The following is a 27,573-nucleotide window of genomic DNA, read 5'->3' as shown; positions in this document are numbered from 1 at the left end:
AATAACTTTTGTTTTGTATTAATTTACATTAATTTTTTGACTTACTCGTGTAAGGTTAACTATTTGACATTTGAGTATGTTAGCAGCATCACTTTTCATATTATATTGAAATTGAAATGATTTGTAAATCGATGAAACTATAAATCCTGAATTAAAAGAGTGGCAATGAGTTTCTTTCATTACTTTCTTCTCATTAGCTCAACGCTTTACGAAGTCGCAGTAGATTCAATAAGAATTTTTTTTTGACATTCAGAAGTATCATTTCCGTGACCTACATGAATAAAGTAATTTTGATTTGATCTGACATAGTCACAGGACACAATCAGTAGGAAAATAATGAATGTAGAAAGCTCTTGACAGACAGCTGTGGATGATTGGAGACGGCCATCACCCAATCTAGTACATATCTCAAGAATCCCAAAAAATATCAATTAAATTAACAACCTTAATTAAGCTTATTAATATATACTAAAAAAAACTAACAACATCTGAAGCGTACAATTATAGAGATTTGGAATAAAAACATCACTAAACTAATCTCAGAAAAGTATACGTCTCGATAGAGCCTCTTGCTGTGAGGCAACGCATGACAACAGGCCAAGTTCATTACTTTAGTGTGCATGTCAGCTACGTCTTACACTTATGATAAGTCAGTGACCTAGTTTTAGAGTGCGTTTGTTGCTGAAAATAGAGGCTTACAGTTCCACGCTATTTTATTCTACGCTTCCATAGCTTTTGAGTGTATTTAGAAGTACGTAAGTTAACAACATCTGAAACGTCCATGCTTATAATTAATTGTTAAGGATTGGTCAACTAGATACCGCACTACCTAAGAGCAATAGCTTTTTTATTACGGCAACTTTATATTGTATTGTGTATTGGCTTTTTGTAAAGTTTGCTTGCGTGCGTGGCATCTTCACACTCAATGGCATCTTTCAAATTTTGTAACATACGCTTCGTGTTATTTTACATTAAAATTAATAAAATACAATATATTTTCTGATGATATGTGATCCCAGTGTCTTTCTTATTTCTTGTAGTATTATTTTTACAAATTTATACTACGCAACCCGGCATTTTAGGTTCAATTATTAGGCCTAGACCGCACCACGGTTAAACCACAGCGGTTTTTAACCGTGTGAGTTTATGAAACAAGAAAATGAATACAAGCGCCGCAAAATTTGTCATTAACTTAGTGGGTAATCGAGCGGTTTTTTGCCTAGTGTTCGGCCGACACGAAGAATTGTCGTGTTCACGCGCTATTGAAATAATTTCGTCAACCGAGTTGGAGTCACTTTCAAACGCAGAGTACCAAAGTTTATCCCAGAATCCCAATATTCAATCCACGAAGGTGATGTAGTCGCACGTTGTGCAAAATTTAATTGAAGCAGCTTACTGACATCGGATAGTAATTAAAAAATATATCTGGGTTTCTCTTAAAATTTTATATTTCTTATGAAAGAGACCACTACTGACTACTCAACAGCTAGTTTGTAGATGGACCCAATATTTGCAAAATTTTCGTTGACATCTTTTTTTTTATCTTCAAACTGTGAAAATCACGGTCGGTTTCGCGTTTTATATTTATATCGTGCTGTGTGCCATAGAAATTTTAATAATATTAAGATTTCTATGGGTTTCGCGGTTAACCACACTCGCGAAAAAACCATAGCCGTAGCGGCCTAAGCCTTAGCAAAAATTAACAGAACATGTGGCACGCCGACGTAACATTGTTCAAGACTGGCTCGAGTACGCCTACTTGGGAGTAGTATTATATGCCGCACTTTGCAAATACGCCTGCGGTATTTTGGAGCGCAGCGGAAACCAATTCTTAATCTTAAGCGTCATGTTTGAAAGATATGTAATAAAAAAAATAATATTATAATAAATAATTCGTCAGTTCTCTGACAGGCATTTGTCAAATGTCGTTTGATGTAAAGTAAAGAAGAAGTTTAACAAAGAGTTTTTATAAATATCTTTATTTTGATATTTTCGAAGATCAGCTAGTTTAGTTTGAGTTTGTATGAGTGGCGAACACAATAGCTAAATTCTGGACGTGGTGTTACTAGGACCCAATCAGGACTAGCCAAATAGCCACCCTCTGCAAATAATAATAATAATAGTAGTCTAGTTTTTTATCGCATAGCTGAACCGCTTAGATGCTGATTACAGGCTGTTCCAACAACGATAGTATGACATTATCAACTGAATGAAAAATCAGCCGATGAAATACATAAGCTCCAATCAAACTTGATAATTGCAGGTCATCTGGAAGATTTTTTTTAATAATATTTATTTAAAATACAATATAGTTATAGCTTACAATATAATAACACACACTTAAACTTTAGGAAGCTTATCTGTGTGTGAAGTCGCCTAAAATTAAATTACATAATATTTAAAAAGAAAAGAACAATTATTTTCAATTAATACAGTTATTACAAGATGTTATTTTAAACAAAGTAGTATAGAAATCAATAAAATGCAAAATAAAAAATAATTATCAACTAAATGTTAGTAATTACAAATTAGTTGTCTACTTAGCTTAGCGCAGATAAGATTATATTAATGAAGGATTTTGTAAAAAGTACTTTTTTAACGATGACTTATATTTATTTTTATTTACATATATAATTTTTGAATCTCTAAGGGAGTCTCGTTTAAGTATAGAGGAGTTGGTGCCCCGGGCCTGAAGTGAATAACTCTTTGATAAGCGCCCGTACCAACGGACCGCATGAACGAAATCCCATGTCTCCACCGATTCAAAGACCTATTACCAAGTAAAGATTAGTGATAATTATTAATGTTCTGAATATAAATAAAACTGAATTGAAGTAAAGACTTTCAAAATAACAGCTTTCTACTAAACAAATATCACAACATTATAATTATATTCGATTGTTTTTTCAATTCTACGACCCATTATCATTCCTCAACAGATTTATTTCATTAACAATAAATCTGTAGAGTTCAACTTATGTTAGTTTGTTCATCAGGTAACTATCGCAATGGATCAAGGTTTCCAGGTGGACGTTGTGTATACCGATGATTCTTAATATTTTGATAAAATCTGTCATCTAATATTAATTCGAAAAATTCAAGAACTCGGTATACATGGCGACCTCCTCCGCTGGCTTACTTCAAACCTCGGGACTAAAGCCAGGCGGTTACAATTGAAGGAGAAATTGAAACAAGAGAAACGGCTATCTCAGAAGTCTGAAGATAAATAAGGGAACTACGTGAATGAATTTTTCGATGATGATTTCGTGTTAGAAGATTGTGTGTGTTAAAGTTACAGGTTACTTCTACTAAAAGCTCTGTGTTCTACTAAAGGCTCTACGATCGTGCCTGCTACTTCTGGTGTTCCTCAAGGATCTCATCTTGGACCCCTTCTATTTCATCTAAACATTAGTGACATCATTGCAGTATTTAAACATTCTTCAATTCTTCTCTATTCTGATGATATGAAGATATATAAAACAATACGTACGTAATCATTCTGATTGTAACTAAATACCGGATACTTTGAATGAATTGTGTAAATATTGCAATGATAATCTCTTACAGCTTAATATTAAAAAAAAGTTACGTCATATCATTTTCCCGCAAAAAATTAATATTAAATTCAAGTGCACTTTAAATGAGAATCTTGTTGGACGGGTTTTATGGTTGAGAGATTTGGGCGTTCTCCATGACTCTCTGTTATTCAACACTATAGATATGTGACTGCAAAAGCCTATCGAATGCTTGGTTTTGTTCTTAGAGTTAGTAAAGATTTTAAACATATTCGTACACCGAGCCGAATTCAAGTATAGATACTTGAATTCGGCTCGGTGAATTCTCATTGCAAAGTCCATATCAAGAAATAGAGAAATTTCAAACATAATTATTAAAGCATTGAAAATTTAGGTGTTCCGCTATTGATCAATATGTTACTTATTTATCTAATCTCTCTGGAAAAACGTCGTAAGGTAAAAGACCAAACATTTCTGCTAAGTAATCTAATTAAATTATGAAGTAATCTTCATAATTTAATTGACTCTCCAATAAGAAGAAGTTCTTATTTGCCTTAAATTCTGATATCCACGACAATCTTCGCAAATTAAATCTTTATTTAACTTACATACTACACGCACTCAATATGCACTAAACACTTTTATTCATCATTCTTGTGTATTATACAACAAATAATACTGTTCAATTGATTACTTTTCATGTTCGTTACAGAAGTTGAACAAATTAAGTAAATGTCTTAGTTTAAATTATTCTTATTTGTATTAAATTATATTGTCTTCTTGTTACTTAAATTTTTTAAGTAATTATTACTTAAATCATTCTTAATTATTTTATTTTATTGTGGAAACTTTTATTGTTCAATGATTTATATTTTATGTTTTGCTTTGAAGTGTATTAAGTTGTAGGTACTGTTGGTTTACAAAAATGAATAAAATTATTAATTGTAACTAATAACGAAGAACAATCATTAGAAGAACTTTCATTAACAGATGATATAATATCACGTGAATAAAAATCTTTCTTTTTTAACGAAATAGGAATCCGCTCATAAATAAACCAAACAACATGACAAGAAACATTTCAGCTGATTGAATCATATCAAAACACAAGTCAGTATATTACTTAAATACTGAAATTTCTGAAAGGCGAGATCTAGAGGAAGTTCCCCACATATCTATCATAGCACCGGGCAGTCTGTGTGTGCTACTGAAAATAAGGTTGGTATGGTTCAGCATTTCAGTCAGGCCAGTTAGTTTACATGAATGCCCTCAGATGTCAGGATCACATTGTTGGCTTTTTTACGAGGCGCTATAAGAATTTATTGCAAACTAGTGAGTATGTGTTGCCTAGCATTTTTCAGTATCGCTTCTCGGCCTTTTGGCTAAGATCAAAGTGTAGTATCTGTTCTTTTCAGCTTAATATCTGAAAGTTCCCGCATTGCGGGAACAGTATATTAAACTGATTTTTGTAAAATGACGGGGTGTTAGGGGCTCGCTCCACTCCTGTCACGGGTCGGCCCGGCATTGCAGTGCCGCCGGGATTGGCCCATATTATAAATTAAAATATGTTTTATACGAGTATTCCGTTACTTAAATTGATAATGGCTGCGTACTTTCTAACTAATAACTAATGTAAATGTTATGTGTTGTAAATGTGAAAGTGTAATAAATAATTTTAAGTTATTAAAAATATTATATTAAGTGATAATTATTAATAATTGGTGATCATCAATCATTAATATGTACTATAATTATATATTAACCTAAAAAGGCGATTACAATCTATACACGAAGAAAGTAGTAATGGATAGTGTCCATGGAAAGTAGTAGGGTCCTTGTTTACTGTACAGCTGTCAAACGTGGAATTTTACAAAAAAAATAAAGCGAAAATTGCGAGCATTCCACAAAAGAAAGAAAGATTCACAAAGTAATAAACGACAAGATAAGACAAAAAACCAAGATCACTGATGCAATTGCACGGATACTGACAGGAGGTGAACTACAGAAATTGCTCGTTGGAAAAGTGGACATCAGGAAAACAAAATGTCGGAAGACGACCAATAACATGGGAGGGCTCAAAGTCTACCTTTATTTATTTACGGTGTGTGTGGATGATACAGGTACTGTACTCAATAACTTTTGTTTTGTATTAATTTACATTTACTTTTTTGACTTACTCGTGTAAGGCATTGACTATTTGACATTTGAGTATGTTAGCAGCATCACTTTTCATATTATATTGAAATTGAAATGATTTGTAAATCGATGAAACTATAAATCCTGAATTAAAAGAGAGGCAATGAGTTTCTAGCTACTTCTTCTCATTAGCTCAACGCTTTACGAATTCGCAGTAGATTCAATAAGATTTTTTTTTGACATTCACAAGTATCATTTCCGTGACCTACATGAATAAAGTGATTTTGACTTGATTTGACATAGTCACAGGACACAATCAGTAGGAAAATAATGTATGTAGAAAGCTCTTGACAGACAGCTGTGGATGATTGGAGACGGCCATCACCCAATCTAGTACATATCTCAAAAATCCCAAAAAATATCAATTAAATTACGTTAACTTAATTAAGCAAATATATACTAAAAAAAACTAACAACATCTGAAACGTACAATTATAGAGATTTGGAATAAAAACATCACTAAAATAATCTTAGAATAGTATACGTCTCGATAGAGCCTCTTGCTGTGAGGCAACGCATGACAACAGGCCAGGTTCATTACTTTAGTGTGCATGTCAGCTACGTCTTACACTGTGATAAGACAGTGACCTAGTTTAAGAGTGCGTGCGATGCTGAAAATAGAGGCTTACAGTTCATCACTATTATATTCTACGCTTCCATAGCTTTTGATTGTATTTAGACGTACGTAAGTTAACAACATCTGAAACGTCCATGCTTATAATTAATTGTTAAGGATTGTTCAACTAGATACGGCACTACCTAAGAGCAATAGCTTTTTTATTACGGCAACATTATATTGTAATGTGTATTGGCTATTTGTAAAGTTTGCTTGCGTGCGTGGCATCTTCACACTCAATGGCATCTTTCAAATTGTGTAACATACGCTTCGTGTTATTCTTCATTAAAATTAATAAAATACAATATATTTTCTGATGATATGTGATCCCAGTGTCTTTCTTATTTCTTGTAGTATTATTTTTACAAAATCTTACTACGCAACCTGGCGTTTTAGTATTTATTAGGCCTAGACCGCACCACGGTTAAACCACAGCGGTTTTGAACCGAGTTTGTGAAACCAGAAAATGAATACAAGCGCCGCAAATTTGTCATTAACTTAGTGGGTAATCAAGTGGTTATTTGCCTAGTATTCGACCGAAACGAAGAATTGTCGTGTTCACGCGCCAATGAAATAATTTCGTCAACCGATTTGGAGTCTTTTTCAAACGCAGAGCACCAAAGTTTATCCCAGAATCCCAATATTCAATCCACGAAGGTGATGTAGGTCGCACGTTGTGCAAAATTTTATTGAAGCAGCCTTCTGACATCCTGAAAAATCTATCTGGGTTTCCAAAACAGGCTGTTCCAACAACGATAGAATGAAATTATCAACTGAATGAAAAATCAGCCGATGAAATACATAAGCTCCAATCAAACTTGATAATTGCAGGTCATCTGGAAGATTTTTTTTAATAATATTTATTTTAAATACAATATAGTTATAGCTTACAATATAATAACACACACTTAAACTTTAGGAAGCTTATCTGTGTGTGAAGCCGCCTAAAATTAAATTACATAATATTTAAAAAGAAAAGAACAATTATTTTCAATTAATACAGTTATTACAAGATGTTATTTTAAACAAAGTAATATAGAAATCAATAAAATGCAAAACAAAAAATTATTATCAACTAAATGTTAGTAATTACAAATTAGTTGTCTACTTAGCTTACCGCAGATAAGATTATATTAATGAAGGATTTTGTAAAAAGCCACTTTTTTAACGATGACTTATATTTATTTTTATTTATATATATAATTTTTGAATCTCTAAGGGAGTCTCGTTTAAGTATAGAGGAGTTGGTGCCCCGGGCCTGAAGTGAATAACTCTTTGATAAGCGCCCGTACCAACGGACCGCATGAACGAAATCCCATGTCTCCACCGATCCAAAGACCTATTACCAAGTAAAGATTTGTGATAATTATTAATGTTCTGAATATAAATAAAACTGAATTGAAGTAAAGACTATCAAAATAACAGCTTTCTACTAAACGAATATTTCAACATTATAATTATATTCTATGGTTTTTTCAATTCTACGACCCATTATCATTCCTCAACAGCATGGTTTCATTAACAATAGATCTGTGGAGTTCAACTTATGTTAGTTTGTTCATCAGGTAACTATTGCAATGGATCAAGGTTTCCAGGTGGACGTTGTGTATACCGATGATTCTAAATATTTTGATAAAATCTGTCATCTTATATTAATTCGAAAAATTCAAGAACTCGGTATACATGGCGACCTCCTCCGCTGGCTTACTTCAAACCTCGGGACTAAAGCCAGGCGGTTACTATTGAAGGAGAAATTGAAACAAGAGAAACGGCTATCTCAGAAGTCTGAAGATAAATAAGGGAACTACGTGAATGAATTTTTCGATGATGATTTTGTGTTAGAAGATTGTGTGTGTTTAAGTTACAGGTTACTTCTACTAAAAGCTCTGCGTTCTACTAAAGGCTCTACGATCGTGCCTGCTACTTCTGGTGTTCCTCAAGGATCTCATCTTGGATCCCTTCTATTTCATCTAAACATTAGTGACATCATTGCAGTATTTAAACATTCTTCAATTCTTCTCTATTCTGATGATATGAAGATATATAAAACAATACGTACGTAATCCTTCTGATTGTAACTAAATACCGGATACTTTGAATGAATTGTGTAAATATTGCAATGATAATCTCTTACAGCTTAATATTAAAAAAAAGTTACGTCATATCATTTTCCCGCAAAAAATTAATATTAAATTCAAGTGCACTTTAAATGAGAATCTTGTTGGACGGGTTTTATGGTTGAGAGATTTGGGCGTTCACCATGACTCTCTGTTACTCAACACTATAGATATGTGACTGCAAAAGCCTATCGAATGCTTGGTTTTGTTCTTAGAGTTAGTAAAGATTTTAAACATATTCGTACACCGAGCCGAATTCAAGTATAGATACTTGAATTCGGCTCGGTGAATTCTCATTGCAAAGTCCATATTCAAGAAATAGAGAAATTTCAAACATAATTATTAAAGCATTGAAAATTTAGGTGTTCCGCTATCGATCAATTTGTTACTTATTTATCTAATCTCTCTGGAAAAACGTCGTAAGGTAAAAGACCAAACATTTCTGCTAAGATTACTTCATAATTTAATTGACTCTCCAATAAGAAGAAGTTCTTATTTGCCTTAAATTCTGATATCCACGACAATCTTCGCAAATTAAATCTTTATTTAACTTACATACTACATGCACTCAATATGCACTAAATGCTTGTGTATTATACAACAAATAATACTGTTCAATTGATTACTTTTCATATTCGTTACAGAAGTTGAACAAATTAAGTAAATGTCTTAGTTTAAATTATTCTTATTTGTATTAAATTATATTGTCTTCTTGTTACTTAAATTTTTTAAGTAATTATTACTTAAATCATTCTTAATTATTTTATTTTATTGTGGAAACTTTTATTGTTCAATGATTTATATTTTATGTTTTGCTTTTAAGTGTATTAAGTTGTAGGTACTGTTGGTTTACAAAAATGAATAAAATTATTAATTGTAACTAATAACGAAGAACAATCATTAGAAGAACTTTCATTAACAGATGATATAATATCACGTGAATAAAAATCTTTCTTTTTTAACGAAATAGGAATCCGCTCATAAATAAACCAAACAACATGACAAGAAACATTTCAGCTGATTGAATCATATCAAAACACAAGTCAGTATATTACTTAAATACTGAAATTTCTGAAAGGCGAGATCTAGAGGAAGTTCCCCACATATCTATCATAGCACCGGGCAGTCTGTGTGTGCTACTGAAAATAAGGTTGGTATGGTTCAGCATTTCAGTCAGGCCAGTTAGTTTACATGAATGCCCTCAGATGTCAGGATCACATTGTTGGCTTTTTTACGAGGCGCTATAAGAATTTATTGCAAACTAGTGAGTATGTGTTGCCTAGCATTTTTCAGTATCGCTTCTCGGCCTTTTGGCTAAGATCAAAGTGTAGTATCTGTTCTTTTCAGCTTAATATCTGAAAGTTCCCGCATTGCGGGACCAGTATATTAAACTGATTTTTGTAAAATGACGGGGTGTTAGGGGCTCGCTCCACTCCTGTCACGGGTCGGCCCGGCATTGCAGTGCCGCCGGGATTGGCCCATATTATAAATTAAAATATGTTTTATACGAGTATTCCGTTACTTAAATTGATAATGGCTGCGTACTTTCTAACTAATAACTAATGTAAATGTTATGTGTTGTAAATGTGAAAGTGTAATAAATAATTTTAAGTTATTAAAAATATTATATTAAGTGATAATTATTAATAATTGGTGATCATCAATCATTAATATGTACTATAATTATATATTAACCTAAAAAGGCGATTACAATCTATACACGAAGAAAGTAGTAATGGATAGTGTCCATGGAAAGTAGTATGGTCCTTGTTTACTGTACAGCTGTCAAACGTGGAATTTTACAAAAAAAAATAAAGCGAAAATTGCGAGCATTCCACAAAAGAAAGAAAGATTCACAAAGTAAGAAGCGACAAGATAAGACAAAAAACCAAGATTACTGATGCAATTGCGCGGATACTGACAGGAGGTGAACTACAGAAATTGCTCGTTGGAAAAGTGGACATCAGGAAAACAAAATGTCGGAAGACGACTAATAACATGGGAGGGCTCACAGTCTACCTTTATTTATTTACGGTGTGTGTGGATGATACAGGTACTGTACTCAATAACTTTTGTTTTGTATTAATTTACATTTACTTTTTTAACTTACTCGTGTAAGGCATTGACTATTTGACATTTGAGTATGTTAGCAGCATCACTCTTCATATTATATTGAAATTGAAATGATTTGTAAATCGATGAAAATATTAATCTTGAATTAAAAGAGTTGCAGTGAGTTTCTTGCTACTTCTTCTCATGAGCTCAATCCTTTACGAAGTCGCAGTAGATTCAATAAGATTTTTTTTGACATTCATAAGTGTCATTTCCGTGACCTACATGAATAAAGTGATTTTGACTTGATTTGACATAGTCACAGGACACAATCAGTAGGAAAATAATGAATGTAGAAAGCTCTTGACAGACAGCTGTGGATGATTGGAGACGGCCATCACCGTTTAATACTTAAGTTAAAGTTTAATATTTAATTAACTGCTTTAATTAAATTACTTATGAAACTGAAAAAACTTAAAACTACATACAAATATTAATTATACAGAAAAAAAAAACAAAACAAAAGCATAAACATTTAGGTGCTAAGAAATTTTATGAACAAGATTACAAACTAAATAACTTACAAATACCCTCAATATTAACACTACAAGTATTGTTGCTTTATATACAGAGTGATTATTTTATTTACAAACAATACAACACTGCAAGAACGGAGAGGAGGGTGTTTTTTTTTTATTTCTTTATAAATTAAAACATTAGTTAAGTTTTGACAGAAAATATTTATTTAATTTATATTTCAGGTTTTTTACTGTCAGGTCCTGCTTAACGACTTTGGGCAGTTCATTAATAAGGTTAGGAACCAAATACTTGAGCCTGTTCTTACCATAAATATTTGAAAATCTTGGTAAGAGTAATTTAGAGTCTGCCATGCTATGAGTACATATTATATTACTTTCGTCTTTCTTTTTAAGTACTTTGAGGCTCTCATTATAGTACTCTTCCTTTAGTAGTGTCATTTTTATTTTTTCGTGACAAGGTAGGATTTTGCAATATTCAAATAGTTTATAGTAATTATTAAAGAATTTTCTTTAAAAATATTTAACACATAATATTTAGCGGTACAATTGTTTTTAAGATCCGCAATTGCAACGTATAAATTTTGTCAAGGTGACTTTTTGTGACTTGTACTTATGTACATTAATTTTGTCTTTTTGGCGTTTAATACTAATCCCACATCGTGTGACCATTGAATTATTTTATCTATTTGATTTAATTATTAAGACTGTTGATAGCATCTTTAGGATTATCGCCGTAAGCTAGTACACATGTGTCGTCATCGAATTGGAATAATTCACAGTTTTCTATTGTTTGGTATGTAATTCACGTAAGTAAGAAAATGTAATGGTCCTATTACAGAGCCCTGAGCTGTGCCCTCAGACACAGATATTGGGTCACTGTACGTATCATTAACTTTTACAACGTATTTTCTGTTTTCTAGATAGCTATTACACCATTGAAGCATATTACCCCGTATACCACAGTTTTGTAGGCAATTTGAATGAATGAATGAATGAATGAATGAATTAATGAATGAAAACTTTATTAATAGCAAACAAAAACAACACATAATAATAAAAGTAAAAAAGAACTTACAGAGGTAAAAAAAATTAAGAACTAATAACATAAAAATAATACAAATGACAAAAAAAACAAGTATATGTTTAATATTATAGGAATTATCTTAATTGTTATTAAAAGGAGCTGACTCAGCGTCATGCTACGTTGGTATAATACCAACACAGCGCTGATTTTCAGCAGCCCCTTGGTGACCCATTGAGTAACTACTATTGTTAAATATTTTTTGTTTTATTAATGGTTCCATTAATTTATTTACTTTTAAAAGATGAAATTTGGTACTACTGTTCAGAAATTAGGTACATAAATATTAAAATAATTGCAGTTTTAAAAATATTGGTAACAATACAAACTAAAAGTTCGATCCCATTATGTATTATTAATAGATATATCTAATAATGTCGGACTTATGCACACAATTTATGAGCATATACGTTATTTATTAAATTGACATAAGAATAAGGTTTTTAACCATTTTCCGGAAAGTTCCAACAGTCTTCAAGCTGCGAAACGGTGGTGGTATATCATTCCAGCACTTGGTGGCAGTGTGCCTAAAACTTCCTCTAAAAGAGGCGGAATGATGGAGTGGGATTGATAGGACATTGAAAGCGAACCTTGTTTCAAAATTTAACTGGCTGCCCTGACCTAGCCATTCCAATTTATTATATAAATATGTTGGCGTTTTTGTCATAATAATACCAAAAACAAGCGTAGCTAAATGAAGTCGTCTACGAGCATCCATATTTAAAATATTTGCTTCTTTGAGGTATGGAGAAATGTGTTGTCGGGCCGGTATATCCCAGCAAAAACGAGCACATGCATTTTGTACTCTCTGTATTGAATTTCTTGTTCTACCAAGCAACCTCGGACCATACACTGTATCGGTATAGTTAAATTTGGATAAAACAAGAGCCTCACAAAGACGTATGCGTAGTTCTATAGTTATAAATGGTCTAATTTGGTACAAAACTTTTAATCTATAAAAACTGTTGGAAATTACTTTATTTACATGCTTCTCATATCTTAGGGATTCATCCATTATCAACCCAAGATTACGAGCTTCGTGTACTTGTTCGATATGCTTATCATTTAGGACTAGTCTTACATTGTATTCATTAATTAATTCTAAGCCTTTACAATTGCCGAAGATCATAAATTTTGTTTTATCCGGATTTAAAATCAATGAGTTTTTTACAGACCACATGAATATTGCATGAAGATCAGCATTTATAATATCTATTGCCTGTTGGGCTTCGTGTGGCGGAAAAGAAAAATAAAGCTGTATATCATCAGCGTAAATCTGATATTTTCTTATCAGTGTTTTATGTTTTTAATTATGTCAGCAATGTATAGAATGAAGATAAGGGGCCCTAAAATAGAGCCCTGGGGAACTCCCCTCGTTATATTGGTACGTTCTGAAAAATTTGTGTTACCCTGCTCTTCTATCACTGAGACCGTCTGTGTTCTATTAGTGAGATAACTTTCAAACCACTTAATACTATTTTCACTAAAACCATAGGAGCTAGCTTGGAAAGTAGGAGATTTATATTTAAAGTATCAAAAGCACGTGAGAAATCAAGAAGTATTAAGATTGTTACTTTTTTTTCCTCTTGCGCTGCTAAAATATTATCTAATACGTCAATGAGGGCCGTAGTGGTGCTTCGCTGTTTCCTGAAACCGGATTGGTGATTCGGTAGTATATTTTGTATTTATAAGTAGCGCATCAATTGCTTATGCACAATTTTTTCTATAATTTTTGAAGGACACGGAAGTATACTAATTGGGCTTAGGTCGGAAAAATTGCGTGGTATGTCATTTTTAGCAGAGGACGAATCAGGGCATGCTGCCAAAGGTCGGGAAAATTATTAGTTTTGAAAGAAATGTTAATAATATGTAATAGTTTGGTTAAAGTCTGTGATTGAGTGAGGAGCAGCATGTCAAGAGAAATGTCATGAATACCAATAGCATTCGACTTGAGCTCTTTTATAGCCATGAGAGTACCATTATCGTCAACAGTCCTAAAGTCAAAAGTTTAGTTACCGAAACGGTGAAACTCAAAATACGTAAGAGTGGATAATGTTACACTAGATTAGTTCCAGGGATATTCAAGAAGTGAGAATTAATTTTATTTGGATCATTTAAGTGGGGCGGTAATGGGTTGTGTTCTTTTGATTTTATTCGAATATTATGTTTTATGTGTTTCCACATTTTTTGAGGATTATAAATATTAGAGTTAATGTACGTATTGTAATACACTACCTTTTCCCTATGCAAGGCCTGAGGAACATAGCGTTTTAATTCTTTATAGAATTGTATGTGTGACTCAAGTTTTGTTTGTTTTGCTAATTTTTGGGCATCATCAAGACGTTTCATTATTAATTTAATGTTACAAGTAATCCATGGATATTGGGTTTCCTTAACATATAAAATTTTTCTTGGAGCGTAAAAATCGAATAAATTTATGATTTAATATGTCAGCAAAAATACAATTTCATTAACATTATTTATTAATAATAAATTTTTCCAGATAATATTGTTAAGCGAATTATTGAAATTTATGGAATCAATGTCTTTTATAGGTCTGCACACAATATGTTTAGGTTGTATTTTATTTTTCGGTATATTTAATGTACACGATATAAATGCGTGACTACTAAGAGACTCTATGTAGTCTACCACTATACTCCCTAAACTAAGCGTTTTATTTGTACAAACTAAATCTATAAGGGATTCTGGATGGGACGTTAAATGTGTTGGTTACGTCACGTGTTGCTCTAAACCAAACGCTGTTATAAAGTGTTCAAACTTTTTAAAACTTAAACTGGTTTTGCTTAAGCCATCGATATTAAAATCGCATAATATAACTAAATGCTCACACCATACAAATGAGCCAACAGCTTCTATGAGTGTATTTAGAAATAAATCGACATCTAACCATGGTGGCCGATATGCTGTACCTACGACACATGTTTTTCCTCGCAATTTAAGTTTGACCCACATTTGTTCTATTATACATGTTTGAGGCGGCAACAAAACCTGTACTGCTATGTTTTTTTTTTATAAAAAACCCAACTCCTCCGCGCGAGCGAACGGCAGGCAGGCGCGGAACATGAAGCAGTCTGTAGCCGGCTGGTGATGGCGCGCGCCCCTCCTCCCCAGCGCGCAGCCACGTCGCGTTTATGGCCAACAAATCCACACCGTGTCGCTCCACTGCTACGAGAAACTCGTCATGTTTAGTCCCTAACGAGCCAGGGTTAAGAAGTCCAATTTTTATTTTATCACTTAATGACATTTTTTTGAAAGGTTATTTTGCAAGTAGGATTGGAAAATGAAGTTATATTTAAATATGGTGATGTTATAGAATAAAGAAATAATAGTAATATATAAAATAATGCAATAATAATATGCACATTTTCTTATTGCAACACTGCATGTTCTATGGTTATTTAAAACACAATAATAATATAAAATATGATTTGCTGTAAATATTAGTGATCTATTAAATCCACCACACAGTACCTTTAAAAATAACACCAAACGTAATCCAAGTTGATGTACGACTATGCTGTCGGCTACGTAATATATGCAAATAATTGTTGACACACAGAAATAATAAAAGAAATTAAAATAAAGCCGAAGATATATACGAAATAATAAACAAATATTAAAACAATAACTAAAAACATCGATAAAATCAAAAAGAAATACAATATTTCTATTTATGTTTTGCAATAAGCAGTAATTAGCAAAACTATTAAAAATTTTAAAAGACAATATATAGAAATGTCTTATTTCATCATTAAAATAAAAACATATAACATAGCTAAACAAACTTACAAGGATATTGAAATATTGAGTAAAGTTATATTTTCTACCTAAATAATATAGAATGTATAAACATGTTAGACAGTATTAATTTAATAATGTTTGATGCCTCAAAGTGTCAAAAGCGCTGCTGGAGTCAAGAAATACAACCATTACATGTTTTTTGTTATCTAGTTATTCGTAAATTTTCTCCGTGAATGCACTAAGCAATTGTGTTGTATTTTTTTGTGGTTGAAAGCCATACTGTGTACTATTCAGGATGTGATTTTTTTAAAAAAACAAGTGTTTTTCATTACATATATATTTTTCTATAATTTTATCTATTATTGGGAGTATCGGAATAGGTCTATAGTTGTCATATACTTGTAGACTGCCCTTTTTGTGTATAGGTCTTACTATACCGTTCTTTAAGTCGTTGGGATATATACCTTTACTTACACTCAGATTTATTAAATTCGCTATCACTTTAGTTATTTTTGTACATATATTTTTTATGTCTAATGGTCTAATACCATCTATAACAGGAGATTTTTTTACTTTGATGGACTTAATAATTTTTCTATGTCACTTGAAGTTGCTTTTCTAAAACGCATAGTGACATTTGCTGAATTCGTAGACCTGTTTAACAAAGCTCTAGCTTTTAATTCCAAAATGTAAACAAAATGTAAAAAAGGTAAACCTTACTTGTAAAATGGTTTGCAAAATTATTTGCTAGATCAACTTTTCGATTTTTTTTTGTCAAAAGCATTTTTTATTACGCTGTCCAATGATTTTTTTATTCTTCCAGTGATTTGGTATTTCCCATAATTTTCTAGGATTATTATAATTGTTTTTTATTTATGATTGTAGAAATTTATTTTTAGTTTTTTGTATCATTTTTTTTATTTGCTATCAAGCAAATCGCCAGAAATCATTCTGGCTTTGTTGTAGTTTCTTTTTAGTTGAACGTTATTACTATCTTTTACCCATTTATTAAATAAATTGTCTCTATAAGAACAAAATCTTATAATTCTAGGATTAATCCAGTGGTTTTGACGGCGTATATGCTTGATTTTCAACTTAATTTGTAATGTCGCTTCAGTATAAATATCTTTAAATTTATTCATGATATTGTTATTTATATCAGTTGGACAGTCAGTAGCCTCACACACACTATTCCAGTCCACTTGGCGTTCATATATTAATTTATTATTTAAACACAATTTATATTTTGGAGCATCCTGTATGCACACAGATGAACCAATGCAGGCAATCGCAATTGCACGGTGATCTGCTAGTTTTGTTCCTATCGCGGCGGTGTACAGTTCTTGTGTACGCGATTTAGCATATATGTGGTCAATACAAGATTTACTTAAATAGCCGTTCGATATTTCGATCCTAGTGTGTTCGGAAATTCCGCATATAAGGCCTAAGTTATACAGGCTATTACTGTATTCATGTTTTACGGGATTATCCTTTTTCAAATCAATATTTATATCTCCTATTAAGTACAAATCATTTTCGTTTGTTAATGAGATAAGTTTGTCATACAGTTCGCGTATAAATAATTGTTTACTGGTGTGAGGTGGTCTGTATACGGCACATATATTGCATATGTAACTGTGTTGTGTAGTTATGGAACAAATAATGCTCTCAAAATGGTGAGTAACGATATTGTGGATATTGCATTTATGTTTATTATTTACATAAATAATTATTCCCCCACCTTTTCGTGATTTCTGTAAGGCTGAGAACATCTGAAATCCTTCAATATTAAATAGGCAACTTATATTATCAGAGATGTTTACTTCAGTCAATATACACACATCGATAAATTTTTTTGAAGTTGCAGCAAAGTTTTTAATAATTGATCTTATATTTATATGCATGCATAGCAGGTTAACATTCGTGCTAGGTATTTGATCAATAAAGTGGTTTATATTTATGCAGTTTGTTAATTCATTTATATCATCTAGTACTATATTATGACACATCATAAATCAATTTATTTAGTATAGGAAATATATAACAGTTAAATTAGTACCTGCGAATTGTTTACGAAGCTTTCGAGAATTTATCAACTATTGATCACAAGTCGTTAATGTTCCGTATAGCGTAAACTTTGGCCTTGTCATCCTTGCGAGCACGGAGTAACCCTTTTTTAAACCATACATATTTAAACTGCAGCTCTTTTATTAATTCTTGTCAGAATAATTGTTTGTTTAGCCTGGACATAGATTCTCGTATGTATACTATATTATTATTGCCTTTTTGTGCGGTGTGAGTATCTGACACAGTAATCTTATTTAGTTTTGACGCCATTATTCATTTTTCTTGGGTATCTTCATCTCTGAGCTCAAGTAATAACTTTGAAGGTCGATCACCTTTTCCATGGATTATTTTTGTGAACTTGATGCCTTCTGTGGGTTGTTTTATTTTATTTGCTATATGTTTTACCACTTGATTTGCTTCGTCGTAGGTATCTGTACTCACGTTAGAAATCTTAATGTATTTGCAGAGTTTTTGTTGTTCGATTTCTTGTATGTGTTGTTCTATATTTTTCCGCTCTAAAGATTTTATTGTTTTTTTTTAAACATTTCAAGGCATTCAACTACTTCGTCAAGCTTAGCACTATGAAACTGTAATGAGTCATTTAGCTCCCTCATTTCCTTCGTTATAGCTTTTTCGACTTCTTTCGATATGTTCCAGAGAAGTTTTTTTGTATTAACGTTAACCGACTCTTCTTCATTATCGTCTTCAGGCTCAATTATAGGGGAACTTCGCCTTGGTGCTTCATTTTCGCATTGCAAACAAATCCATTCTATGCTAGACGTGGCCTTAAAGGCTGTAATTTGTTTGTTGCTGAGCCCTGTACATTTTGTATTTAGATAAACCGTACGTTCACATTTGCCACATTCTACACCTGGTAATACTCTTGTTATTGTTTTACAGCAGTTATCACACTTATTAGCCACTGTTTGCGACTAAAGTTAGTTTTTGTGAATGGTTGTAGAAACTATAACTGTCACTAATGGCGGTTAGATGACGACTGAATGATAGTATGACATCATGACTGAATGAAAAATCAGCCGATGAAATACATAAGGTCCAATCAAATTTGATAATTGCAGGTCATCTGGAAGATTTATACGGTGCCCCGGGCCTGAAGTGAATAACTCTTTGTTGAGCGTGCGTACTAATGGAGTGCATGAACAAAATCCCATGTCCCCACCGATCCAAAGACCAATTACCAAGTAAAGATTAGTGATAATTATTAATGTTCTGAATATAAATAAAACTGAATTGCAGTATAGACTATCAAAATAACAGCTTTCTACTAAACGAATATTACAACATTATAATTATATTCGATTGTTTTTTCAATTCTACGACCCATTATCATTCCTCAACAGCATGGTTTCATTAACAATAAATCTGTAGAGTTCAACTTATGTTAGTTTGTTCATCAGGTAACTATCGCAATGGATCAAGGTTTCCAGGTGGACGTTGTGTATACCGATGATTCTAAATATTTTGATAAAATCTGTCATCTAATATTAATTCGAAAAATTCAAGAACTCGGTATACATGGCGACCTCCTCCGCTGGCTTACTTCAAACCTCGGGACTAAAGCCAGGCGGTTACAATTGAAGGAGAAATTGAAACAAGAGAAACGGCTATCTCAGAAGTCTGAAGATAAATAAGGGAACTACGTGAATGAATTTTTCGATGATGATTTTGTGTTAGAAGATTGTGTGTGTTAAAGTAACAGGTTACTTCTACTAAAAGCTCTGCGTTCTACTAAAGGCTCTACGATCGTGCCTGCTACTTCTGGTGTTCCTCAAGGATCTCATCTTGGACCCCTTCTATTTCATCTAAACATTAGTGACATCATTGCAGTATTTAAACATTCTTCAATTCTTCTCTATTCTGATGATATGAAGATATATAAAACAATACGTACGTAATCCTTCTGATACTTTGAATGAATTGTGTAAATATTGCAATGATAATCTCTTACAGATTAATATTAAATAAAAGTTACGTCATATCATTTTCCCGCAAAAAATTAATATTAAATTCAAGTGCACTTTAAATGAGAATCTTGTTTGACAGGTTTTATGGTTGAGAGGTTTGGGCGTTCACCATGACGCTCTGTTACTCAACACTATAGATATGTGACTGCAAAAGCCTATCGAATGCTTGGTTTTGTTCTTAGAGTTAGTAAAGATTTTAAACATATTCGTACACCGAGCCGAATTCAAGTATCTATACTTGAATTCGGCTCGTTGAATTATCATTGCAAAGTCCATATTCAAGAAATAGAGAAATTTCAAACATAATTATTAAAGCATTGAAAATTTAGGTGTTCCGCTATCGATCAATTTGTTACTTATTTATCTAATCTCTCTGGAAAAACGTCGTAAGGTAAAAGACCAAACATTTCTGCTAAGATTACTTCATAATTTAATTGACTCTCCAATAAGAAGAAGTTCTTATTTGCCTTAAATTCTGAAATCCACGACAATCTTCGCAAATTAAATCTTTATTTAACTTACATACTACATGCACTCAATATGCACTAAATGCTTGTGTATTATACAACAAATAATACTGTTCAATTGATTACTTTTCATATTCGTTACAGAAGTTGAACAAATTAAGTAAATGTCTTAGTTTAAATTATTCTTATTTGTATTAAATTATATTGTCTTCTTGTTACTTAAATTTTTTAAGTAATTATTACTTAAATCATTCTTAATTATTTTATTTTATTGTGGAAACTTTTATTGTTCAATGATTTATATTTTATGTTTTGCTTTTAAGTGTATTAAGTTGTAGGTACTGTTGGTTTACAAAAATGAATAAAATTATTAATTGTAACTAATAACGAAGAACAAACATTAGAAGAACTTTCATTAACAGATGATATAATATCACGTGAATAAAAATCTTTCTTTTTTAACGAAATAGGAATCCGCTCATAAATAAACCAAACAACATGACAAGAAACATTTCAGCTGATTGAATCATATCAAAACACAAGTCAGTATATTACTTAAATACTGAAATTTCTGAAAGGCGAGATCTAGAGGAAGTTCCCCACATATCTATCATAGCACCGGGCAGTCTGTGTGTGCTACTGAAAATAAGGTTGGTATGGTTCAGCATTTCAGTCAGGCCAGTTAGTTTACATGAATGCCCTCAGATGTCAGGATCACATTGTTGGCTTTTTTACGAGGCGCTATAAGAATTTATTGCAAACTAGTGAGTATGTGTTGCCTAGCATTTTTCAGTATCGCTTCTCGGCCTTTTGGCTAAGATCAAAGTGTAGTATCTGTTCTTTTCAGCTTAATATCTGAAAGTTCCCGCATTGCAGGACCAGTATATTAAACTGATTTTTGTAAAATGACGGGTTGTTAGGGGCTCGCTCCACTCCTGTCACGGGTCGGCCCGGCATTGCAGTGCCGCCGGGATTGGCCCATATAATATACAAAAATATCATGTTTTATACAAGTATTCCGTTACTTAAATTAATAATGGCTGCGTACTTTCTAACTAATAACTAATGTAAATGTAATCTGTTGTTAATGTGAAAGTGTAATAAATAATTTTAAGTTATTAAAAATATTATATTAAGTAATAATTATTAATAATTGGTGATCATCAATCATTAATATGTACAACAAGGCGATTACAATCTATACACGAAGAAAGTAGTAATGGATAGTGTCCATGGAAAGTAGTAGGCTCCTTGTTTACTGTACAGCTGTCAAACGTGGAATTTTACAAAAAAAAATAAAGCGAAAATTGCGAGATTTCCACAAAAGAAAGAAAGATTCACAAAGTAAGAAGCGACAAGATAAGACAAAAAACCAAGATCACTGATGCAATTGCACGGATACTGACAGGAGGTGAACTACAGAAATTGCTCGTTGGAAAAGTGGACATCAGGAAAACAAAATGTCGGAAGACGACCAATAACATGGGAGGGCTCAAAGTCTACCTTTATTTATTTACGGTGTGTGTGGATGATACAGGTACTGTACTCAATAACTTTTGTTTTGTATTAATTTACATTTACTTTTTTGACTTACTCGTGTAAGGCATTGACTATTTGACATTTGAGTATGTTAGCAGCATCACTTTTCATATTATATTGAAATTGAAATGATTTGTAAATCGATGAAAATATAAATCCTGAATTAAAAGAGTGGCAATGAGTTTCTAGCTACTTCTTCTTATTAGCTCAACTCTTTTCGAAGTCGCAGTAGATTCAATAAGATTTTTTTTTGACATCCACAAGTATCATTTCCGTGACCTACATGAATAAAGTGATTTTGATTTGATTTGACATAGTCACAGGACACAATCAGCAGGAAAATAAAGAATGTAGAAAGCTCTTGACAGACAGCTGTGGATAATTGGAGAAGGCCACCCAATCTAGTAGATATCTTAAAAATCCCAAAAAATATCAATTATATTAACAACCTTAATTAGCAAATATATACTAAAAAAAACTAACAACATCTGAAATGTACAATTATAGAGATTTGGAATAAAAACATCACTAAAATAATCTTAGAATTGTATATGTCTCGATAGAGCCCCTTGCTGTGAGGCAACGCATGACAACAGGCCAGGTACATTACTTTAGTGTGCATGTCAGCTACGTCTTACACTGTGATAAGACAGTGACCTAGTTTAAGAGTGCGTGCGTTGCTGAAAATAGAAGCTTACAGTTCCACACTATTTTATACGACGCTTCCACAGCTTTTGAGTGTATTTAGAGGTATTAATTATCTAAGTTAACAACATCTGAAACATACATGCTTAGGTTAAGGATTGTTCAACTAGATACCGCACTACCTAAGAGCAATAGCTTTTTTATTACGGCAACATTATATTGTAGTGTGTATTGGCTATTTGTAAAGTTTGCTTGCGTGCGTGGCATCTTCACACTCAATGGCATCTATCAAATTGTGTAACATACGCTTCGTGTTAGTCTACATTAAAATTAATAAAATACAATATATTTTCTGATGATATGTGATCCCAGTGTCTTTCTTATTTCTTGTAGTATTATTTTTACAAAATCTTACCACGCAACCTGGCGTATTTATTAGACCTAGACCGCACCATGGTTATACCACAGCGGCTTTTAACCGAGTTTGTGAAACCAGAAAATGAATACAAGCGCCGCAAAATTTGTCATTAACTTAGTGGGTAATCTAGCGGTTTTTTGCCTAGTATTCGACCGACACGAAGAATTGTCGTGTTCACGCGCCATTGAAATAATTTCGTCAACCGAGTTGGAGTCACTTTCAAACGCAGAGCACCAAAGTTTATCCCAGAATCCTAATATTCAATCCACGAAGGTGATGTAGGTCGCACGTTGTGCAAAATTTTATTGAAGCAACCTTCTGACATCCTGAAAAATCTATCTGGGTTTCTCTTAAAATTTTATTGTATGCAATATTTGCAAAATTTTCATTGACGTCTTTTTTTCTGATTTTTAGTAACTAAGCAAATAAAGCTCTTTTGAAATCCATCTTTAAACTGTGAAAATCGCGGTCGGTTTGGCGTTTTATAATCGTGGTGTGTGCGTCTCGAGCGGTTTCGCGGTTAACTACACTCGGGAAAAAACCGTAGCCGTAGCGGCCTAAGCCTTTGCAAAGTTTAACAGAACATGTGGCACATCAACGTCACATTGCTCGAGACTGGCTAGTAGACTAGTAGTATTATATGCCGCACTTTGCAAATACCAATACTTCGTCTAAGCGCGGGTACATGTTTAAAAGATATGTAATAAAAAAAACAATAATATCATAATAAATAATTCGTCAGTTCTCTGACAGGCTTTTGTCAAATGTCGTTTGATGTAAAGTTTAACAAAGAGTTTTTATAAACATCTTTATCGTGGTATATCTTTTTGATATTTTCGAAAATCAGCTAGTCTAGTTTGAGTTTGTATGAGTGGCGAACACAATAGTTAAATTCTGGACGTGGTGTTACAAGGACCCAATCAGGACTAGCCAAATAGCCACCCTCTGCAAATACTAATAATAATAGTAGTCTAGTTTTTTATCGCATAGCTGAACCGCTTAGATGCTGATTACAGGCTGTTCCAACAACGATAGAATGACATTATCAACTGAATGAAAAATCAGCCGATGAAATACATAAGCACCAATCAAACTTGATAATTGCAGGTCATCTGGAAGTTTTTTTTTAATAATATTTATTTAAAATACAATATAGTTATAGCTTACAATATAATAACACACACTTAAACTTTAGGAAGCTTATCTGTGTGTGACTGTGAAGCCGCTTAAAATTAAATTACATAATATTTAAAAAGTAAAGAACAATTATTTTCAATAAATACAGTTATTACAAGATGTTATTTTAAACAAAGGAGTATAGAAATCAATAAAATGCAAAATAAAAAATAATTATCAACTAAATGTTAGTAATTACAAATTAGTTGTCTACTTAGCTTACCGCAGATAAGATTATATTAATGAAGGATTTTGTAAAAAGTACTTTTTTAACGATGACTTATATTTATTTATATTTATATATATAATTTTTGAATCTCTAAGGGAGTCTCGTTTAAGTATAGAGGAGTTGGTGCCACCGGGCCCGAAGTGAATAACTCTTTGATAAGCGCCCGTACCAACGGACCGCATGAACGAAATCCCATGTCTCCACCGATCCAAAGACCAATTACCAAGTAAAGATTAGTGATAATTATTAATGTTCTGAATATAAATAAAACTGAATTGAAGTATAGACTATCAAAATAACAGCTTTCTACTAAACAAATATTACAACATTATAATTATATTCGATTGTTTTTTAATTCTACGACCCATTATCATTCCTTAACAGCTTTGTTTCATTAACAATAAATCTGTAGAGTTCAACTTATGTTAGTTTGTTCATCAGGTAACTACCACAATGGATCAAGGTTTCCAGGTGGACGTTGTGTACACCGACGATTCTAAATATTTTGATAAAATCTGTCATCTAATATTAATTCGAAAAATTCAAGAACTCGGTATACATGGCGACCTCCTCCGCTGGCTTACTTCAAACCTCGGGACTAAAGCCAGGCGGTTACAATTGAAGGAGAAATTGAAACAAGAGAAACGGCTATCTCAGAAGTCTGAAGATAAATAAGGGAACTACGTGAATGAATTTTTCGATGATGATTTTGTGTTAGAAGATTGTGTGTGTTAAAGTTACAGGTTACTTCTACTAAAAGCTCTGCGTTCTACTAAAGGCTCTACGATCGTGCCTGCTACTTCTGGTGTTCCTCAAGGATCTCATCTTGGACCCCTTCTATTTAATCTAAACATTAGTGACATCATTGCAGTATTTAAACATTCTTCAATTCTTCTCTATTCTGATGATATGAAGATATATAAAACAATACGTACGTAATCCTTCTGATTGTAACTAAATACCGGATACTTTAAATGAATTGTGTAAATATTGCAATGATAATCTCTTACAGCTTAATATTAAAAAAAATTACGTCATATCATTTTCCCACAAAAAATTAATATTAAATTCAAGTGCACTTTAAATGAGAATCTTGTTGGACGGGTTTTATGGTTGAGAGATTTGGGCGTTCACCATGACTCTCTGTTACTCAACACTATAGATATGTGACTGCAAAAGCCTATCGAATGCTTGGTTTTGTTCTTAGAGTTAGTAAAGATTTTAAACATGTTCGTACACCGAGCCGAATTCAAGTATAGATACTTGAATTCGGCTCGGTGAATTCTCATTGCAAAGTCCATATTCAAGAAATTTCAAACATAATTATTAAAGCATTGAAAATTTAGGTGTTCCGCTATCCATCAATTTGTTACTTATTTATCTAATCTCTCTGGAAAAACGTCGTAAGGTAAAAGACCAAACATTTCTGCCAAGATTACTTCATAATTTAATTGACTCTCCAATAAGAAGAAGTTCTTATTTGCCTTAAATTCTAATATCCACGACAATCTTCGCAAATTAAATCTTTATTTAACTTACATACTACACACACTCAATATGCACTAAACGCTTTTATTCATCATTCTTGTGTATTATACAACAAATAATACTGTTCAATTGATTACTTTTCATGTTCCTTACAGAAGTTGAACAAATTAAGTAAATGTCTTAGTTTAAATTATTCTTATTTGTATTAAATATATTGTCTTCTTGTTAATTAAATTTTTTAAGTAATTACTACTTAAATGATTCATAATTATTTTATTTTATTGTGGATACTTTTATTGTTCAATGATTTATATTTTATGTTTTGCTTTTAAGTGTATTAAGTTGTAGGTACTGTTGGTTTACAAAAATAAATAAAATTATTAATTGTAACTAATAACGAAGAACAATCATTAGAAGAACTTTTATTAACAGATGATATAATATCACGTGAATAAAAATCTTTCTTTTTTTTATCGAAATAGGAATCCGCTCATAAATAAACCAAACAACATGACAAGAAAAATTTCAGCTGATTGAATCATATCAAAACACAAGTCAGTATATTACTTAAAAACTGAAATTTCTGAAAGGCGACATCTAGAAGAAGTTCCCCACATATCTATCATAGCACCGGGCAGTCTGTGTGTGCTACTGAAAATAAGGTTGGTATGGTTCAGCATTTCAGTCAGGCCAGTTAGTTTACATGAATGCCCTCAGATGTCAGGATTACATTGTTGGCGTTTTTACTAGGCGCTATATGAATTTATTGCAAACTATTGAGTATGTGTTGCCTAGAATTTTTCAGTATCGCTTCTCGGCCTTTTGGCTAAGATCAAAGTGTAGTATCTGTTCTTTTCAGCTTAATATCTGAAAGTTCCCGCATTGCGGGACCAGTATATTAAACTGATTTTTGTAAAATGACGGGGTGTTAGGGGCTCGCTCCACTCCTGTCACGGGTTGGCCCGGCATTGCAGTGCCGCCGGGATTGGCCCATATAATAAATTAAAATATCATAATATTGGACATTTAATACATATTGTTATAGTACATCATACTATCATAGTAATTCGCCAAATATGTAGTTGGTTTTGTTATATGGAGTGAAATTAAAAAAAAAATGCAATTACATGAGTGAATGACGTTTTTTGATGTATTTGAATTAGAATACAAGATATATGGCTCACATTTTTAATTTATAAAAAAAATATCAACAGTGATCATCAATTATATCAGAATATATACTATACAATTCAGGTCACATGAAAAATATATTATTAGAGATAGAGTTCTTCACTTCATAAACTCTAAGCTATTATAATAGTTAATTTAAATAAATCTCTATCATAATCGACTTGCTTATAATTGCCTGCTTGATAAATATCGTTTATGCTTACTTATGTTATAACAGCTATGATAAGCTCATAAAAATAATTGCTTTTAATGTATTCGTTGTAGAAGTGTTATTTAAAATATTGAAAAGCTTAATTACGTTCGTACAAGAAAACTATCTTTATATTTACGTATCGTCGAATGGAGTTGAAGAAACTTAGAATACGAAGTTACCAATCTTTCCTACCAACTAGTCACCTGGCAATAAAATAAAGCGGTGAAATAATATTGAAACGCAATCTGTGTTATTCATAACTTTTATGTAGTATAATTAATAATTTATCGTATT

General features: G+C 32.3%; 4 non-coding genes across 4 annotated transcripts; all 4 read left to right on the top strand.

Annotated features, from left to right (window-relative positions):
* Window positions 1–4,877: 4,877 nt before the first annotated feature.
* LOC126970366 (U2 spliceosomal RNA) lies at window positions 4,878–5,070 on the top strand. The gene has a single exon (XR_007730617.1). It is a non-coding gene; the product is annotated as a U2 spliceosomal RNA (small nuclear RNA).
* A 4,668-nt stretch (window positions 5,071–9,738) lies between these two features.
* Window positions 9,739–9,931, top strand: LOC126970388 (U2 spliceosomal RNA). The gene has a single exon (XR_007730638.1). It is a non-coding gene; the product is annotated as a U2 spliceosomal RNA (small nuclear RNA).
* Window positions 9,932–21,194: 11,263 nt separating this feature from the next.
* LOC126970382 (U2 spliceosomal RNA) lies at window positions 21,195–21,387 on the top strand. The gene has a single exon (XR_007730632.1). It is a non-coding gene; the product is annotated as a U2 spliceosomal RNA (small nuclear RNA).
* A 5,314-nt stretch (window positions 21,388–26,701) lies between these two features.
* LOC126970378 (U2 spliceosomal RNA) lies at window positions 26,702–26,894 on the top strand. Its single transcript, XR_007730629.1, has one exon. It is a non-coding gene; the product is annotated as a U2 spliceosomal RNA (small nuclear RNA).
* Window positions 26,895–27,573: the final 679 nt, after the last annotated feature.

This window comes from Leptidea sinapis, chromosome 20 (genome assembly GCF_905404315.1).
Source record: "Leptidea sinapis chromosome 20, ilLepSina1.1, whole genome shotgun sequence".
NCBI classification, from domain to species: Eukaryota; Metazoa; Arthropoda; class Insecta; order Lepidoptera; family Pieridae; genus Leptidea; species Leptidea sinapis.
This window is presented reverse-complemented; position numbering and strand designations above follow the sequence as displayed.